Source organism: Humulus lupulus, chromosome 2 (genome assembly GCF_963169125.1).
Source record: "Humulus lupulus chromosome 2, drHumLupu1.1, whole genome shotgun sequence".
NCBI classification, from domain to species: domain Eukaryota; kingdom Viridiplantae; phylum Streptophyta; class Magnoliopsida; order Rosales; family Cannabaceae; genus Humulus; species Humulus lupulus.
In genome coordinates, this window is record NC_084794.1 from 101,040,288 (window position 1) to 101,060,043 (window position 19,756).

At 37.5% G+C, this 19,756-nt stretch overlaps 1 long non-coding RNA gene across 1 annotated transcript; it reads left to right on the forward strand.

Moving 5' to 3' along the window:
* The first annotated feature begins 4,082 nt into the window (after positions 1 to 4,082).
* On the forward strand, positions 4,083 to 5,362 carry LOC133818293 (uncharacterized). Its single transcript, XR_009885871.1, has 2 exons — positions 4,083 to 4,524; positions 5,233 to 5,362. It is a non-coding gene; the product is annotated as an uncharacterized LOC133818293 (long non-coding RNA).
* Positions 5,363 to 19,756: the final 14,394 nt, after the last annotated feature.

A 19,756-nucleotide genomic window follows, 5' to 3' on the forward strand; every position in this document is an offset into this window, starting at 1 on the left:
AAAGCCTCTGTAATAACCTGTCAATCCCAAGAAACTTCTGATCTCTGAAGAATTCTTTGGCCTTGGCCAATCTATGATCGCCTCAATCTTCACTGGATCCACCATAATTCCATCCTTACTAACTATGTGACCTAAGAAAGTCACCTGTGGCAACCAGAACTCAAACTTCTTGAATTTTGCATGCAGCCTATGCTTCTTCAGCCTCTCTAGTACCAATCTGAGATGTTGCTCGTGCTCTATCTCTGATTGAGAGTGTACCAGTATATCATCAATAAAGACGGTCATAAACTGATCCAGGTAATCTTTGAACACCCTTTTCATCAGATCCATAAATGTTGTTGGGGCATTCGTCAGTCCAAATGACATCACCAAAAACTCATAATGCCTGTACCTGGTGCAAAAAGTTGTCTTCAATATATCCTCCTGCCTGATCCTCAACTGGTGATAACTAGATCGAAGATCTATCTTGGAGAATATCATCCTACCCTATAGCTGATCAAACAGATCATCAATCCTTGGTAGAGGATACATGTTCTTGATAGTAAACTTTTCACTTCTCTATAGTCCATGCACATCCTTAGAGAACCATCTTTCTTCTTCATGAAGAGAACTAGTGCGCCCCATGGAAAGAAACTGGGTTTGCTGGAGCCATCCTATAATGTTCCCTACACACTGGATCTGTCCCTGGCACCAATTCGATCACAAACTCTATCTCCCTATGTGGAGGTAACCCTGGCAGATCCTCTGGAAACACATCCAAAAACTCATAGACTAATCTATTATTTCCTGGTCCCACTGGCACGACCTGAGTGGTATCCACCACGCTAGCTAAGAATCCTATGTATCCCCCACAATAGGTCTCTAGCTCTAAGTGAATATATCATAGGTATATGGGGTCCATGCACAGTGCCAACGAATACAAAGGTGTCCTCACCCTCAGGCTCAAAGGTTACCATCTTCTTCTTGCAATTTATTGTTGCCCTATACTTCTCTAGCCAGTCCATACCCAGAATTATATCAAAATATATCATAAGCAACTCTACCAAGTCAACTAACAGCTCCCTGCTATCCACTATCACTGGTAGTGATATATCCCATCTCTTGGAAACCACTAACTCCCCAGTAGGCAACATAGTCCCCAACCTCACAGGATAAAAGTCACACGGTCTACACAATCCATCTATAATCCTACTACCAACAAAAGAATGCATAGCCCCAAGTCAATCAAAATAGTATAAAAGATCCCAGCGCTAGAAAGCTGACCTGTAACCATCAAGGGACTAGCCTCGGCCTCTACCTGGGTCAAGGTGAACACTCGAGCTGGCGTCAGGCTGTCCACCTTCTTTGGCCCTTCCTTTCTAGCTTTCGGGTAGTCCTTCTTCAAGTGTCCCACACTCCCACAAATGAAGCAGGCCTTCAATCGAAATTCCTCAATATGGCGCCTCCTACACCGAGTACACTCTGGGAATGCTTTCCCGATATCACCGCCATCATGGCGGCCTATCTGTATACCCTGTACCCTCCTCTATTGTCCTGGAGTTGAAAATGTATCTGGAGTCTTTCTCTTTTGGTCACTAGGGCCTCTGCCCCTACCAAAGCCTGCAACTGGGGGTCCCAACCTCCTAGAATCTCTTCTAGCCACATTCTCACGCCTGATCTTGTTCTCTGCGTTCTCAGCTGTAAGCGCCTTCTCCACAACCTGTGCATAGGTAGTCACTTCTGGTACAATAGTAATACGAGAATCGTGGGCTATCATAGGCTATAGTCATTGGAGAAACCTCTCTCTTCTGGTCCAATTAGTGGGCACCAGATCCCCAACAAACTTTGCCAATCTGTCCAAATTCAGGGCATAATCAGTCACTGTCATGTTACCCTGAAGTAACTTACTGAACTCTTCAGCCTTCGTAGCTTTAACTATGTCATTGTAGTATTTCTCATTGAACAGAGTTCTGAATTATTCCCATTCCATAGTATTTACTGCCCTGGTTTGGGATACCACCTCCCACCATATTCGGGCATCCTCCCGAAACATGTAAGTGGCGAAGGCCACTCTCTCATTACCACCCACCCTCATGAAATCCAGGATGGTGGTTATCATAGTTATCCATTATTCAGCCTTCAGTGGGTCTGAGCTCTCCTAAAAAATTGGAGGGTGCTATTTCCAGATTCTCTCATACAGGGGTTCCCATCTATCTCCCCTTGCCTGGGGTTGTACTGCCGCTGGTACCCCTGGTTGTATCACTGCTGGTACTGCAGGCGGTAGATTCCCTGCTGGAACCTGATGTTGTCTCAAGAGGCGAATATCATATTCATGCCTTTGCAATTTGTCTTGCATATCAGCAAGAAACTGCTGCTAGTTCTCTGGAGCTAGCGGTGGGGCCTAGCCCTAGTCATTCTCTTCCTTGGCCTATATCTCTTGGCCAGCCAACCTCTTTGACCTTCGAGGAAGCATACTGATAACTATCCCACCCTGCAGTGATCAAATCGACCGTTACGTAAGTAATAACTATACCTCTTGCCGCCTGACAGTCCAAGATCAAACAAAAAAACAAATGCGATGCTAATTAGCATGCCAACACATAGTATACTCAATCATGGTGCCAATAAGCACTTCCTGATATTCATCAGCACATAACAATGCTAATAAGCATTTCTGGCATTCATAAGCAATTAACGATGAAAATAAGGATGCTCAAACATTTATACATGCATAACAATGCTAATAAGCATGTTCTTTATCATTCATGCAACGGTTAAGGGCCAGGCCCTATCATGATATCTCATGCTCCTTAATAAGGCATGAAGATAAGGCATATACTTTTATTTAAACATTCAAACACTTAATCACATAAGTAGTTACCAAACCCTAAGTAGAGTTTGTCTTTAATGATGAATGTACATGCCCGGTCAGTCTTCAGGAACCCTTAAACCTTGGCAGCTCTGATACCACGTTGTAGCGTCCTCCTAATCCAGGACTGTTGCATTATGTACTTTAAATAGTGTCAGACTTTCTAATCAAGTCATTTGGTCATAAACGTGTCACTAAGGTTAATGTCAAGGGTTAGGGTTAAAAAATTTGGTCAAAGGAACTATTGACATTTCATTTAAAAGTTTGATACATACATGGGATCCCAAAATATTACAAACCGACATTTAAAAGTGTAAATACAAATCAAAATTTACAACCCGTCGGCCTAAGAGGCAAAATAAGGGGTACAACCCTAGTTCCTCTGAGATATCATCGATCGTGGTGGACGAGCAGTCGCATATGTACACGCCGGCACTGAAGCTCTCCAACTCATGGCTGTTCTAGCTTTCTTTTTCCCTTACCTGCACCACATAGCAACCGTGAGCCAAGGCTCAACAAGAAAACTTAAACATGTGCATGAAAAGTAAATACAGATTCCAAAAACTTATGTAGCATTCCCAGCAATAATAACCTACTCATGCATGCATACATTTACAAATAAATGTTCATTGGATCATTCTGGGGCCCGATGCCCTACGTAGTTGACCATAGAGTCAACCCGGGGCCCTATGCCCTAGCTATGTGACCGTAGATTCACTTGGGGCCCTTGCCCTTAACTCTAAGTAACTAGCCATCACTACTACAAAATACCCTTTACGGGACACTTTTTTAGGACTCGCACATAAATGCAAGTCCTTAAAAATATTTATGGAGTTTTTAGGACACTCATTGAGAGTCCTGAAAAAACACAATTTAGGACTCGCAATGAGTGTCCTAAAAAAATATGCGAGTCCTAAAAAAATCTGGGGTAAAAAATAAGTGTTTTACTTAACAATTTTAAGGACTTGCTTTGGGAGTCCTTAATACTCTTTAAGGACTCACTTTGCGAGTCCTAAAACCAATTTTGTGAGTCCTAAAAACAACTGGACTAAAAGTAATAGTTAAAAGTAAATTATTTATATATGGTTAAATATTTTAATAATTTCTTAAAAAAAATTATAAGTGGTTAGTTTTTAAATATACTTAAAAAATAAAAACTAATATTATTATACTTTGTATTTATATATTTTTATAATAATAACTATATATTTTTTAACAAATAATAATAATAACTAAACCCTATCCCTCAACCTCAATCTCACTCTCTCTCTCTCTCGTTCTTTTCCTCAACTCAAAAACCAGCCATCAACCATCCTCTTTGACGGCGTGCATGGGTCACGGCTGGTGGCCGGATCACGGCAGCGGGCTCGATGCAGAGGCAGGGGACTCGGCTCTCTCACTCCTTCGTCCTCCCATCTCTCACTCTGCCTGGGCTCGATGTCGCCTAGGGGTTCAAGGGCTCGACAGCAGCTGGGGGTTCAAGGGCTCGACGCGCGAGTGGGGTTCTCCGGGCTAGCTGGGCTCAACGGCACGGGGGTCTCAGGGGGTGGGATCGATCGTGCAAGGACGGCGCAGGGAGGGGTTCAGGTTGGGCTGAGCTGGGTCTGGGTCGACTGGGCAGGGACGGTGGCTGGGCTCGGCAGGGACGGTGGCTGTGCAGGGAGGGGCTAGTGTAGGTTTGGGATTTGTTCTTTAACTGTTTGGAAATTGTTCAAGCTTATATGAAGTGGGCTTCTGGGATTTTTTCGATTTGATTTCTTATCGTATCTGATTTTTTTTGTTGTGAAATGCAATTTAAACTATCTGGGTATGTGAAAGTTTGAATCTTTTGTAGTTTTACTTCACAGTTTAAATGGGGGAGTTCTTCTGTAATCTTGGTGTGTGAATTATGGTTCAGTTTAGTTACTATGGCAGCTTGTAGCTGAGCCCCCAATATTGTTAACGCTCTTATATGCATAGATTATATTGTTAATCAGCTGTATGCATTACCTTTTTGTGTGTATATATCTATATTATAGGTATGTATTTATTTTCCGTTTCGTAGTAGAAGAAATGGAGCTAGTACTTTAGCACTGAACGATTTCATCTGATGATTATATTTAATACTGTTTTTGTCAATATTGGCATATGCACGGTTGACTATTATTTTTATTTTTCTTATTCTTTTGTTTTTTACAAAAAGAAAGACAATTAAGGTGTTCATTTATTGATTTAATGTTTACAAGGTGTTAACCATGTGTGCTTTTGATTAATAAGAGTGGCATGCTGATGTAGATATCCTTGATTTTCTGTTCTGCTGCTTGTTCATGGATGTTTAAGCTGATTATAAGAATCATTAAATTGAATTGAACCAAGTGTTGAAATGTTTGCCTTAATTATTGTAGGTCCTGTGGCTGAGGATATGTTCCATTGGCAAGCAACAATTATGGGGCCTGCTGATAGTCCATATGCAAGGGGCGTATTCCTTGTTTCAATTCATTTTCCTCCGGATTATCCCTTAAAGCCTCCAAAGGTTTATCTCTCCTCCTTGTTCTCTATGTTTCTCTATCGCTTGCAGTTGCTGGGTTTTGTGATTCATTTATGCAGTAGTAGGTTCTGTAGTGAAAGTTTTAGCTTTCCATTGTATTTGCCTGTTTTTTAATAATGTGGAAACATATTTAAGAACTATATTTGTTGTTCTTAGATTTGGATGATTGTTAACTACGCTATCCAATTTATTCATCTCTTTTTGATGGTTTATTCCATAACTTATTAAAGACTTCCAGCGGGTAAGTGGATAAATTGAAACAGAAAGTTAACTAATATATTACTAATTTTACTTTAACTCTTAATACTAAAATCCCAGTGACTGGAGGAGAATAAGTCTTCTAGTTATAAAGACCATTGAAAGAAAATGACATTAGCAATGTAAAAATGATTACAATGTATTTGTCTGTCTTGAAGTTAGGAGGCAATGAAACAGTCATTACTATATATATCAAACAAAATCAACATATATCCACCAATTTTTTTTGTTGATATAACAATAGTTTCACAAAACTAAGCCATCCTGATCCTAAATTAATTTACAGATGCTTTTTATGAAATTGAACTATTTATAATATGATAATCATGGTGACCATGCATATGCTCTAGCAAATATAATCATATACACTACTTTTTACTTAAGACCTCTACAACATGATATGTATATTACACAATTAAGTAGAACCACTCAATACAGAGTCTACAATGCAAAACTACTAGGAAAATGCAGCAAGTACTAGGTGGAAAAAACTATATATTCTGAAAGGATATTAAAGTCAAATTTTCTTCACTCAATTCTAATCAAACTTCCATAAGAATTAAAAATCATGCAACTAACCAAACGAACTTTATTCACAAAAAATATGTATGAACAAAATAAAATATTAAACAAACAAACCAACAAACCTTTGATTTTGGAATAACCTTGACAGCCTCATCTTGGCCCTTCATACTCCAAAATGCTTTCCTCTGAAAAAAATAATTTTGGGATTAGTGTTTCCTCTGTTCTTGTATGTGATGTTTAGCAATTCACTTATATATATTTTTGTGTTTGTATCTCTGTTTTTGTGACACATGGATCAATTTAAGAGCTTCTGTATACCAAGATAGTGAGTTTTAGAATCATTGAGCATTGTTTTTTTACCAAGTCTTACATATATGCACTCAACTCGTTAGAGTCTCTCAACGTAGGCATATCTCTATATTTTTACTTATTTAGGGATTGTTTTTGTGTACGTTTTTGTGCATATATGTTTTATGTATTATTAAATTAGAAATAAGAAAAAAATAAAAGAAATAAGAGTAAAAACATATATGTCAGGATCTGGTTATATACCATAATCATTTCTGCTGCATTCATTCTTTTAGAAGAACATGTGAATAAGAACAACAGAGTGCATACAAGAATCTGCTAAAATAAGATAAATATAGAAGGAGGTATGTTTGAGTGTACTGTGTCTGTGTCTGTGTCTTTCTTGTGTCTGTGTCTGTATCTTTAGGAATAAAAGAGTTGTCATCATTTTAGTGTATATTTTTAGTATCATAGCTTCTGTTTGTCTATTTTACTTCCTTAAATAAATAAAGATGCCAGAAATGTTAGCTAAACTTAACTTTGAAAACTGTCATTGATAGACACATTTATATAACTTTGTATAATATTATATATTTTTGGGGCTGATACTTTTCTTTTCTGAGTAGTAGGGGCTTATATGATTTTGTCAAAGTCTTTCTCTAAATTAGTTACACTAAAAGGCATTAAGCCCCAATCTTCTAACTCAACGATATGTCAATGATTCTCAATTTCTCATTCACATTAACATGTTTGCTATTAGTTAATGTTAGTTAATAATGAGAGAACGTTAGCTTTCATTGATCTTGTGTTTATACTCAGTTGATAATGATTCATTGTTACTATTTGTATTCAGGTTTGCAAAATATAATATGAACTATTTTGTCTCTAAGTATAACAATACTAAGATGTTGCAGGTAAAGAAGAAGGGTGATAAAGATGACAGGAAGCTCAAGAGAAGGATGACTAATCCAATGGATTCTGTTTTTCTTTTTATTAATGGACTTTGATGTTTGTGGAATTTAATATTTTTTTGGTTCTCAATAAAATACATTATTTGTGATTGAACTTTCGGCTTGTTGGTTAGCTTTTCTTAGCTTGTTTCTAGCTTTTCTCAGCTGGTCTCATATGGACACTGAAATGGAAATATTTTTTCTTAATCAAAATAAAAATTGTAGCTACATTTTTAAAAAAAAAATATTACTTTTAAGGACATGCAAAGAGAGTCCTAAAAAATTACTTAAAGGCACTCAACTAGATTTTTTAGGACTCGCAATGCGAGTCCTAAAAACATTCTTTTAGGGCTCGCAAAGCGAGTCCTAAAAACTTAATTAAAGGCACTCAACCAGATTTTTTAGGACTCGCATTGCGAGTCCTAAAAACTTAATTAAAGACACTCAACCAGATTTTTTAGGACTCGCATTGCGAGTCCTAAAATAATTCTTTTAGGACTCGCAAAGCGAGTCCTAAAAACTTAATTAAAGGCACTTAACCAGATTTTTTAGGACTCGCATTGCGAGTCCTAAAAACTTAATCAAAGGCACTCAATCAGATTTTTTTAGGACTCGCACAGTTTTTTAGGACTCGCATTGCGAGTCCTAAAAACAGTTTTTAAGGACTCGCATTGTGAGTCCTAAAAAACCTTAGTTTTTAAGGCTCTCAAATAGAGGACTCGCGTCCTGCGAGTCCTAAAAAAATTTTTAGGACTCGCAATGCTAGTCCTAAAAAATCCTTTTTGTAGTAGTGCATAGAGCTAGCCAACGTAATAGTGCGTTCCTGATTGGGCCTAAGCCTTTTGACCAGAGTGCAGCGCGTTATTGCTGGCCTTGACTAATAAGTCAAGCCATGAGCCAAGTATTCAAATACATATAAGCATACTTCAGACAATACAAGTATGCATACATATTAATTATACAACAGCATCAGTTAAATGCAAGCATAGTAATAACCATGTTCCTTAACGAGGCCAAGCCCTAACTACGCAGACCATGCAGACAATCATATAACTATGTATTCAAGTATGTTTAATCAACAAGCACAAACATAAATCAATCACGTTCATTCTCAAGGGCCAGAGTCCTAATCACATATATAACGTATTGGGTGCAATTTTCTTACCTCAAATCCGAGTATAGCGTAATAATAAGAAAGACCCTTGAGCACGATCATTTCCCAAGCTCTAGTGGTACCCTAATCATAATCAAATAAATGATATTCATCAATATCGAGTAGACAAAGGCTTTCAGATTAAGCCCTAGCCTTCGGGACCTCAAATTCTACTAAATCGGGTAGTAGAACTGGGCTTAGGTTTGAGTTCCCATTACTCAAGACCTAAGGTGGCCAAAGTTGCCCCAGCGGGTCGCCCCCCCCCCCCCCCCCCCCCCCCCACAACAGAAGTTCGTCCTGCTTGGAATCAAGACACGAGCCGCGACCTGCCCTGAGAGTCGCAGCGCGCCTATGAAACAGAAGCCCCCAACTGACCCTGCGTTTACATGGGTCGCGGTACCCCAAGAACATGGCCGCAACTCGACCCTACAAAACCAGAATTCCCATGTTTTTCCTTAGCCAAAAACCCACCAAAATCCTCCCAAATAATTCCTAGAACTATAGTTCAATCCCCAGAACAGCATCAACATGATACTAGCAACAAAACCCAACATAAAACTTGCCTAAAAACTCACAATCAACAACTTGAGCCACAAAGCTCAAGAACACCTAAAAAACTCTAGAAAATCATGATAGAATTCAACTTAAAGCAGGGACTAATGCTTACCTCAGTTGTGTTTAATGACCTCCTAGCTTTAACAAATCCAAATCCTAACCCAAGCCTTCAATTCCCTTAGCTTTCCTCAAGATATCTACACCAAATTAGGGGGAGAGAGAGTCAGTCGGGAGAGAGAGTTGATAAGAGTGTTTTGTGTAGTTTCCTTAAGGTTCAAGTAACCTTACGCAAATCCCGAGGCTCGGGGTACCAAAAACGTCCCCTAGGGAAAAATGGTCAAAATCCATGATATTCCCTCTGAATATCACTAACTCCAAATATATCCTCAAATATTTATTCCTGTTACCCGATAACCCGGTAATGTACCAAAAACCCAAAATACCCATTGACTCAACCAGAGTCGGGTATTGGGTCACTATGTGACTTTCCCGCTAACTTGCTCCCTAGGATCCTCTCGTGCCAAGTAACCCAAATAAATACACATAATAATGTGGTCTTACACATATATCACATATATGCCAAATATGCCCAAACGGGCCAAACTACAAAAATTGCCCTTCTAATAAGAAACGGGCCCACATGCATATTTAATACACCTAAACATGCATATCTAGTCATATTATAATATAACTCACATAATCACATAATTTCTCGCATATATATCACATAAACTTATAATTTCCATCCTGACCCCCTACTCAAGGCCCTAAGCCTTATTAGGTAATTTGAGATGTTATACTAAGTATATACTGATTCATAGTGTACTCGATACTCCTTGGCATATTTATGATCTAAATAGGAACTATATGGAAATAACTTATGACATGCTAGGAGATGGATCTAATATAGAGGATTAAGAACTTTCAGAGTGGATATTTATGTTCTAATTTTGGTACAACTCCTTAGAGTTTAGTATTATTTTAAAATTTTAGTATGATTTCTTTTGAATTGATGTTAGGTAAAATTTTTATTTCCTTTCTTGAATAAAGACACCTTTTCTTATAATCATATATTAGTTTCTTTATAAATGTTTTACGTTATAGTTTTGAGATCATTAAGAATTTTCGCATTTTTTTTAAAGAAAAAAAAAGAGATTTATGGATCTCGCGCCTAGAAGGTTAGTTTGCATTAGCAGTCAGGAAGCTGCTGACCGAGGTGGGGAAAGAGTAGGCAGACACAGAGGTAGAGGCAAAGGCAAGGGAATGCCTATTGCCCAGCATTTGAAGCAATTCTGGAAGTTCAGGTTGCAGCCTCTACGCTTGCGCATGTCGACTTAGAAAGAGAAAATATGCGTCTAAAAGAGGAACTAAGAAGACGGGAAGAGGAACTGGAGCGCCATCAGTAGCTAGTTCCATAAGTTCAAGAATAACACCAACCACCCCTGTCCCCATACACACAAATGTCGAACACCCTTTATGAGTTTGCGAGCGAATGATTCCGTAAGCAGCACCCACCAAATTTCTAAGGATGCACGAATCATATAGAGGAAGAGGAATTGTTCAGATCTGTAGAATCTATATTGGATCACATGAAACTGAAAGTTGAGACCAAATCTATTGACCCGCGATTTGGCCAACGATACGGAGTGAAATATACGACAAAGGATAAAACGGAAAATAAGAAAGATGATCTAATGGAAGAGAAGAAAACACCAAGGATTTATAGTGGTTCGGCCCCAAAGGATGGTAATGACCTACATCTACTTAGTGCTATTATTAAGATTGAATCTCAAAGCAGTGATCAAAGAACTAGGGTTCTTGAGTTTCACAAACATTGGAAGAAATACAATAAAGCGATGGATAATTGCACTATAGCTCTCTCTTTTTCTCTATCTTAGCGAAAATATTCAGGGATCAAAAAGTCTCTTCCTTGAGCTATTTCATGTATATTTATAGGCTCAAGGAGGGTTACATATGTCAATGTGCCCTATCTTCCCTTAATAATCGTGAATTAAGATCATAATGAAGAAATATTCAATGCAGTTATTATAAGATTACAGCTTAAGAAGGAAATAAATCAGGTTATACGACCAGCCTGGTCGTATCTAAAAATTAACCCTGACGAAGCAGTGTGCTTCTGGTCGATAGTCGAGCAGTACTTCTGCCACGTGTCCACCACGTGTGAGAAATCCTTGCCACGTCATCTACAGTCGTTTTTAGGGTAAACATTTGCCCCCCAAGTTTATTTATTGCGACCAGCAATAAGTAAACTTAGGAAACTGACTCTTTGAATACTCCACGAAATCTGTCAGAGCCGCCCATGCTTTCTCGAAAGAAGGTGATCAATCATGTCCAATCAAGTTTTTTTGGCTTCCCAATAACTTGTCTGACGACTATCACACTTCCCCATGCCTTGAAAGTTACCCTTTATGATTACCTTGGTAACCGCTCCTCGTCTAATATAAATAACCCTTCAGAATCAGTTTTTTACTTTATACACTTTAACTTTATCTTCAAGAAACTGAAGAACCAAGAGCAATACTTCCAGAAGCCCAGAAACTCAGACGGATCACGAAGCTCTTGCCCAGCTGAATCAACTTAGTGCCTCAGAACTTCACTCCATCTTTCATACAAGTATGTTTCCTTGAACCTTTCCATTGCTAATAGACCATGCAATACTTGTTTGTATATGTTCCTGACTTCTGAGTTCTTGGAGGATTTTACTGTTCTCGGCTGAAACTGTTTTGGGGAGATTGGGAATGTTAACCGATGCTTGAAAAGGTGATGAAACAACGTCTTGTAGGGGTTAAGAGCCAGTTTGGTAGTCGAGATTGTAGATTTAGGGCGTAAAATTGAAGTAAAAATTCGATTTTTAGGCTAGCTGAAAAACTGGGTTTTTCCCGCCCCTTCGGAGTCAAAAAAGCTTTTTCTCGAAAAACTTTTTACTTCCGCTTTTCAATCTGTTTTTCAAACTGCTCGTATAGAACTTAGTGTTTTTGCTAGAATGATGTTGGTCATATAAAAGCTTAACTTTTATACGCGAGCAACGTTATTCTAACTTTCAACGCCGATTTTTAGGCTTTACGTTCTCACCTCCCCTTTTTTTGTTCGCAGTTCTTCATGCAAGTTCCTTGGGGAGGTGAGAAGCCTATCGATGACGACTTGCTTGCCCAATTACTTCAAGACAAGGAGCATCCGTCGCAACTGGTGCCAAAGATTCTTTTTTCTCGAACCCCACCCAATAGACTTCAGACAAACCTTCCAGCCATGGGTAGAGTAAAATCCACAGCCTAGAAAAAGAAATCTTCCAAACCTTCAAACTAGCCTGCTCCTTAGGCTGGTATTCCCTCGACCAGTGGTCGGGAAAGGAATATCCCCAACCCAAACATTCATACTCATGCTCAGCCCCGAAACGCCATTCAACCAGATGTTGAATGGTATATCGCACCTGTCAGCCGGGTAACGATCAGAATGATTGCTAATTATATTAAAAAATATGGACTCCCCGGGGTGACATTAGTTCAACCCACTCAAGACCAATGGGCGAACTTTCCTGAAGGCGCCTTCAGCGTCTGGTCGAGGTACCATATTAAGGCAAGAGCGACTCTGCCTCTTCATCCTTTTTTTCAGGGGGTGGTCAATTACTTTGGGGTCGCCCCTTTTAAAATAACTCGTAACGGATATAGAATGCTCGCTACACTCTATATCATTTACAGCCAAAAAAAATGGCCTGTCTCCACTCCACACGAGGTCAATTATCTGTTCGACCTAAAATCTAACCCCAACCAAGAAAACATGGGGTTTTCCACTTTTGTCATCAGGAAACGGGTCGCATTTTCCTGTCTGACACCACTCATATCTTGAACGTGGGGAAGTACCATCAGGAGTATTTCCTGACGACTGACATGGTCGCGAACAACTTGGCCTTCTCTTAATGAGGTAAAGTCTTTATTCCACTGGTCGTCAATATTTCTTCAACTTTTTGTTGCATTTTCCTTAGAAATTCAGTGCGTTTCAGGCCCATGGTTACAACCAAACCCTACTCCAGACATGGAGATGCGATCAGCCCTCCTGGCCAGCATGACCAACATAGAGAAAAGCGTCAAACAGCTAGTCACAGAGGCAAATTTGAGACTGGTCGGCTTTTTGGCCCCTCATCAGGATGTGAGGGAGTCAACGGCGGGGAGTGCCACTAGCAGAGAGGTTCCCGAGCAGCACCCAGACATAGAACAATCCCCTCCGAGGAGGGCCACTGGAGTAATAATCAGGGAACCCCCCAGCACCCCGCGGGCTGCTGCTCCCCCCGCCCCAAAGGGAAAAGGAAAAAAGAAGGCCATCAAACCCCTCGAGCCCCTCAACAAATCTTTGGATGAGAACGGTACTGATCTCTCGCTCTTAGATAGCTTGCCAATTCACTGTCACTTATTTGACGGGGATAGCAATTTTAAGTACGCTTCAAATTTAGATCCAGACTTCTTCATCCCAGAGAGTGAGTATAAGACTAGTATAGTAAATAATGTAGCGACCTGTCACTTATTCGCGATATTTCACTTACAATTTTCTTTGTTTCTTTTCCTGACATAACATACTCAATCGTTTATACTATCTCACTGCTCGTGTATTTGCTTCTTTTTCAGACATGGACTCCAAGTATGTGTTCGACATATATAGTTCCCCTGAGGCTCCCGAAGCTCCCTCAAGCAAAAAGAAAACGAGCAAGAGGCATCCCGGGGAAAGCAGTAAAACGCCTCAGGCCAAGAAAGCCCACACTGCAGGTCCTCCGGCAAACGAACCCTCAGCAAATGCAACACCACCTGTTACTCCTCTCGAGCAATAGACTCCCCTTGCTTCTGCCGGGTCGACACCGTCTCCTCCTTCCCCAACCGACCAAGCTCAGCAGGCTAGTCCTGCTTCCACAGGGGGCGTCATATCAAGTCGCACCTTAAGATCGTTCAAAGACAAGGTCGTAAAAATTTTGAAGCACAAACGCTGCCGAGAGGTGATGGCTTCGACGAAGACAATGGACGTCGACCAGATCCTAACCCGCGCATTGAATGAGTTTAGCAGTGTAAGTCATCTTTTTCTGTGGAGATGGCCCCTTTTATATTCTATAGTCAGTCTAACCTTTGCTCTAATCACAGGCAATTCTAACTCTTACTGCCGGTCGGCTCCGCTAGGGTGCCGTCACCGAGCAGTCCAGGACTTTGGAGCAACGACACATTGAAGAACTTAAAGCTGCCGAAGCAAAGTACGCTGAGCAGCATGAGGCGGTGTTCGAGGAGAAGAATAAACTGGTTGCGGAGCTAAGGGAGAAGCAGACTGCTCTAGATAAGGCCATCGAACAAAGAGACAGCTTCAAGGATTCTAACCTTAGCAACTATCGCAAGGTAAAAAAGCTCAAGCAGGAGTTGGTTGCGAGTAGACAAGAGACTACAACCTTGGAGGGTCGTATCGAGCAGCTTGAACAAGCCAATGCCAGCAATTTGGAAAGGTATAAGAACGCCACGAGCAAGGGTTTTTATGACCCATCTTCTTTCGATCTTCGCGTATAATGTCATACCATATCCTTTGATGTACGTCTTGAGTTATACATTAGTTTTAACATGGGGGTTAAGGGAAATTTAACGCATCACTTTATGCAGAACTTTTTCCCTTTCATCCTTTCATTTTTCCATCTACTATTCCCGCATATAGGACATGAATCTTTAGTTTCATGCTAATTGTAAAATAAGCAGCAATCATATTTACACACATGAATTTATTAGTATCCTAGCCTTAACTTAGTCAGTTTCATTTTTTCATCATAGTGTGTTGGAGGAAGTTTATTATCTTTCGAAAATGCAAATTTTAGTAACTTCAACAACTCATCGAAGGAATTGTTTGGCCACTTCCCCTTAACTTTTCAGTGCATCAACTTTGCCAAGAAGTCAAGGGATGATATCCAACCGCATCCCGGAAACAACTCGGCTTCAATCTCATCGGACAACTCATCGTAATAATGGCCCATTCAACTGCCATTTGCCTCATCTACTTCCTCTATATTTGCCGGTAAGATGAAATCGTCAATGACGTTGATCACACTACTACAAAACTGGGCTTTCCCGACACCCAACCACGACAGTCAACTCTGTTGACTGTCATAATTGCTTAGCAGGACTCTACGCCGACAGTTAAAAATTGTAGGCATAGAGACCAACACCGACAGCTAATAACTATCACTGTTGATTTTGACTGTCGCTATTGACCCCAACGCCGAAAGTTAATTCGAGACCAATGCCAACAGTTAAAATGTGTCGCTATTGACCCCAACGCCGATAGTTAATTCGAGACCAATGCCGACAGTTAAAAGGTGTCGTTATTGACCCAAACGTCGACAGTTAATTCAAGACCAATGCCTACAATTAAAAGTGTCGCTATTGACCCCAACGCCGACAGTTAATAAAAATCTAATGCCGACAGTCATAAAATGTCGCCAAAATTCAAATAAAAATTTATAATTAATAAATAGTATAATTTTAAAAATAAACTAAATTGTGTAAATATATATTTATAAAATTATGTATTTATTAAAAACTTTTAAAACTAGATTTTTTTTATAAATTTTTCATATTATTAACTTTTGTATTTATAATAATTTTTATATCAAAATTTAAATTTATTATTCTTTAACATATTTATAAAATTAACTATATTATTCTTTAACAAATTTATAAAATTTGTATTAGTTAAAAAAGAGTTGTTTTATTAATTGGAAAAATATTGTAAAAAAACTAATGAATAGTATGATTTTAAAAATAAACTAAATTATGTAAATTATATATTTATAAAAATTATGTATTTATTAAAAAAATTTAAAACTATAATTTTTTTTTGTTTCTAATAGCTTGATTGGTATACTATTTGGATCCAATTTTATGATTTTGAAAATTTTAAAATTTGTGGAACCCATAAAAAACTGATTGGTTGGTTGTTTCTAAAACTAAATCCTGATCTTAATCTGAAGTTTCTGTTGTAAATTAGAAAACACAAAAATCATGTTTTCTGCATTTTGTAAAATTACTTTCCAAAACCCATAAAACCAAACCCTTTTCTTCTTTTTCTCTCTACCTCTTCCTCTCCTTTCAACAAAAGCAGACCCCCTTTCTTTCGCCAACGGTCAAAGAAGAAGAAGAAGAAGAAAACTTTGAGCTATGTCAGGTATGGAGAGGCTTTAGGGAATGTTTCGCTGGTGTTGGAGAAGCTTTCAGCAACCCTCCACCGGATTCCCCCACTCTTGATTCCTCTGAGCATATCTACATCTCACCCTTGCCCTTCTCAAGATGCTCAAACACGGTACAATTTCTTTCTCCCCTTCTCTCATTTTCTTTACTGAATTGTCTGCACTCACCTACTTTATTTTGGTGCAAATATCACTCACATTAACATAAAATTTCTCTTGCTGTTGGATGACCATATGTGTTGTTTTTCTACGATTTTCTGATAAAATAATTTTATATGTAGTATTTTAATACTTAGAATGATGTATATTATTCATTAATCATATATCTCAAAATTTATACGACACATTTTATTCTCCCCTATTCTCTTCCATCTCTTTAGCCCATGATCAGAGGAGAGACCCTTGCACTATTAATGGATTTTGGTTTCTTAGTATATTGTAGGGGAGTTCGTGGTGCAGTTGGTACGGTTTTTCTCTAATTTTTTGGACCGCACCGCATATGCGGTTTGAACAATTTTCCAAACCGCAACCTGCACCGCATAGACATCAAACCGCATAAACTTCACCCCATAAATGCGGTGTGGTGCGGTGCGATTTTGACGGTTTATACCTATCGCCAAATAATTTAACAATTAAATATTATAATTAAAAAAGATTCATAATAAATCTCATAACCATAGAGTGTTTAACAAAATAATTAAATGTACAACAAGCTAATAAACTTTAAGCAAAACAATAAAAATATAACAAACTAATAACAAATAAAAAATGTAATATAAAAGTAAATATTATTTTAATTAAGGAGGAATATCTTTATATTGTAGTAGAATATATGTTAGCATCCTATGAAACATTATATTTCTTTCTAGATATTGTGTATATTATATTATACTATATAAATATTTATGCATTAACTTTAAATGTAGTAAAATTGAAAAAATATATATAAAAAAGTTAATATATATAATGATGTGGTGCGGTGTGGTTTGAACCGCATTTATAAAGTTTAAAACCGCAAACCGCAAACCACACCGCACCGCGCGGTTTGGCAAAAATACAAACTGCAACCGCACCTGCGAAGGGTTCTAAACCGCAAATTGCGGTGCGGTGTGGTGCAGTGTGGGCGATTTGTGCGGTGTGGGCAGTTTTATGAACACCCCTAGTATATTGAGGTGATATTCCAATTTTAACATGGAATTAATAAAGGTTTATTGTGAGTAATTAAGGAATTGATATGTTTTTTATGGTTCTTAATATGGGAAAGTATGCTTAGGTTCAATCTTTGGCAATATGATATTGTTGTAGTTGACATATATGATGTTTGATAAAAGGCCTGTGTGAAAAATTTGTATATATCTTTTACATATAATTACTCTCTCATATATACATGCATGTGTCGTGTGTTATATAGAGATTAATATATTTGAGACCAATCACCTTTTAACATGTTGATTAAGCTAAATCCATCACTACTTGAACATATTAATGATAATGTGGACTTTTGCCTTAAACGAACTAAAGATGTATTTGTAATAAATTGAACTCACTTAATTGCTTGAGCCCTTTGCACTAACAATTTTTATTTTTATTTTGAAGAATTCGTTGTTTGGTTCAAAATATTGAATTCGTGTATTTTTTCTTTGATCCTTCTTCTCTTGATGATGGCTTTAGGAGGCTATCCTTTGTAATCAGATTTACGACTCTTTGATTTGGGGGCTATCTAGTCTTAAGTAATAAGCAGAACTTTTAAAAAATTTGTTTAGTTCTATCAATATATTTTCTAATTCTGTCAAAGTGAGAACCTATTTTTTAACGAGGTATTTAGTCTGACTAAATCAATGTAAATCAGAACTTAAATTAAATGACTTGAAACTCTTGTTTTGAGACACGGCCATTGTGTGTCAAAAGTGTGGGGTTTCATAAAGCCAGGTAAGATATTTACTTTTTGAATATATAAATAGTTAATTTATTGATAATGGGGTTTCAATAAACTTTATTGAGAATTGATTGTGAACTTGTGTTTGGGTTTTTGGGTTTGATATTGAGGGTAGAGACATAAGTTTAAAGAATACATTAAAAAGAAAATAACAAAAAGTGAACTTTGTTGTAGGGTGAATTTTGTTTTTTGAGAGATAACTAGTTTTTGAATTTAAGAGTTTTATGTGTGTTGAATCACAATTGCTGCTGGTATTCACAAGCCTCTTTGGAATTACTTCCCTGAGTTTTCACAAGCCAACGTTCAATGACTGTCTGAATATTTTTTTAAGTCTGATTTTTCTTTAACCATATTTTTTACTCATGCAAATATTGTACCTTTGCATGCAATTTGGAACAATTTTGTGTTGTATTTGTTTAGATGAAGATTGTAGTGATGTTTTGTAGTTTTTTCAAATGGTATTTGGCATCTTAACAGGACAAGCAAAATAGGCAATGCTTCACTGAATAGTTGTCAAGTTGTGAACCAAAATAGATAAAGCTTCAATGATTAGTTACCATTTCATCTTTTAATTAGAGTTGTTGGGTTAGTACCTCTTCTTTGTTCTTTCATTTTTGTGTGCCCATGCCTTGAGTGGAAGCCACCGTCCAAAGAAATAAACTTAAAAAAAAAAAAACAAGCCACAAACTAATAAAAATGGATTTGTACATATTATGCTTTAATTAAAAAACTTGATTAGTCTATTGTGTAAATGTAAAAAAAGTGGATAAATTTGTTTGTTTTGTTTTTCAATTCCAAACTGGTTTTATGCTTTTGATGTGGATGTCTTTGTAAGCATTGGAGACTTGGGTTCTGTAATGTTTTGGTATATATTAATTTTTTTATTTTGTTTTAATATACCTTGACTAAAATAAAGTATTATAGAGAGATAAAATTAGTTCATTGAAACTATTGAGTATGGAAAAATATTAAAAGAACAAGAGAGTAAACTTATGACTTGGACTCAGACATTGGTAGCAAGAGAGTTGTGTAACAATTGTGAGTAAATTTATTTATGTACACTACAATAAAAATCTAGTTATAATTTTTCATGTTTGGTGTATTATAATGTGATTTTTTCATGTTTCAAGGATGATTTTATAAAGAAACTCATGGCAGCCAATTCTTACTTTGGAAAGACTATTGGCGACGAGGGTGAGTACAAGGATAAGAAGAAGAAATATATGTTGTTTGACAATGAATTTAGTATTTTATTTTATTTGTAATTTTTATTAGATTAAATGATTCTTTTTTGAGTGGTTAATTATTTACTTTGTAAATCTAGTTATATATTTTTTAAAGTCATGACGATTATGTTTATAGATAAGGCTATATGATTTTTGAGTCAAGTAGTAGTGTTATATTTGTCCAAAATTTGTTTTATTAGATTTGTAAATACTTTGTATAAGTTTTGTTATTTTAATCTATAATTTTTTAGATTTGTATATAAATGTTTCA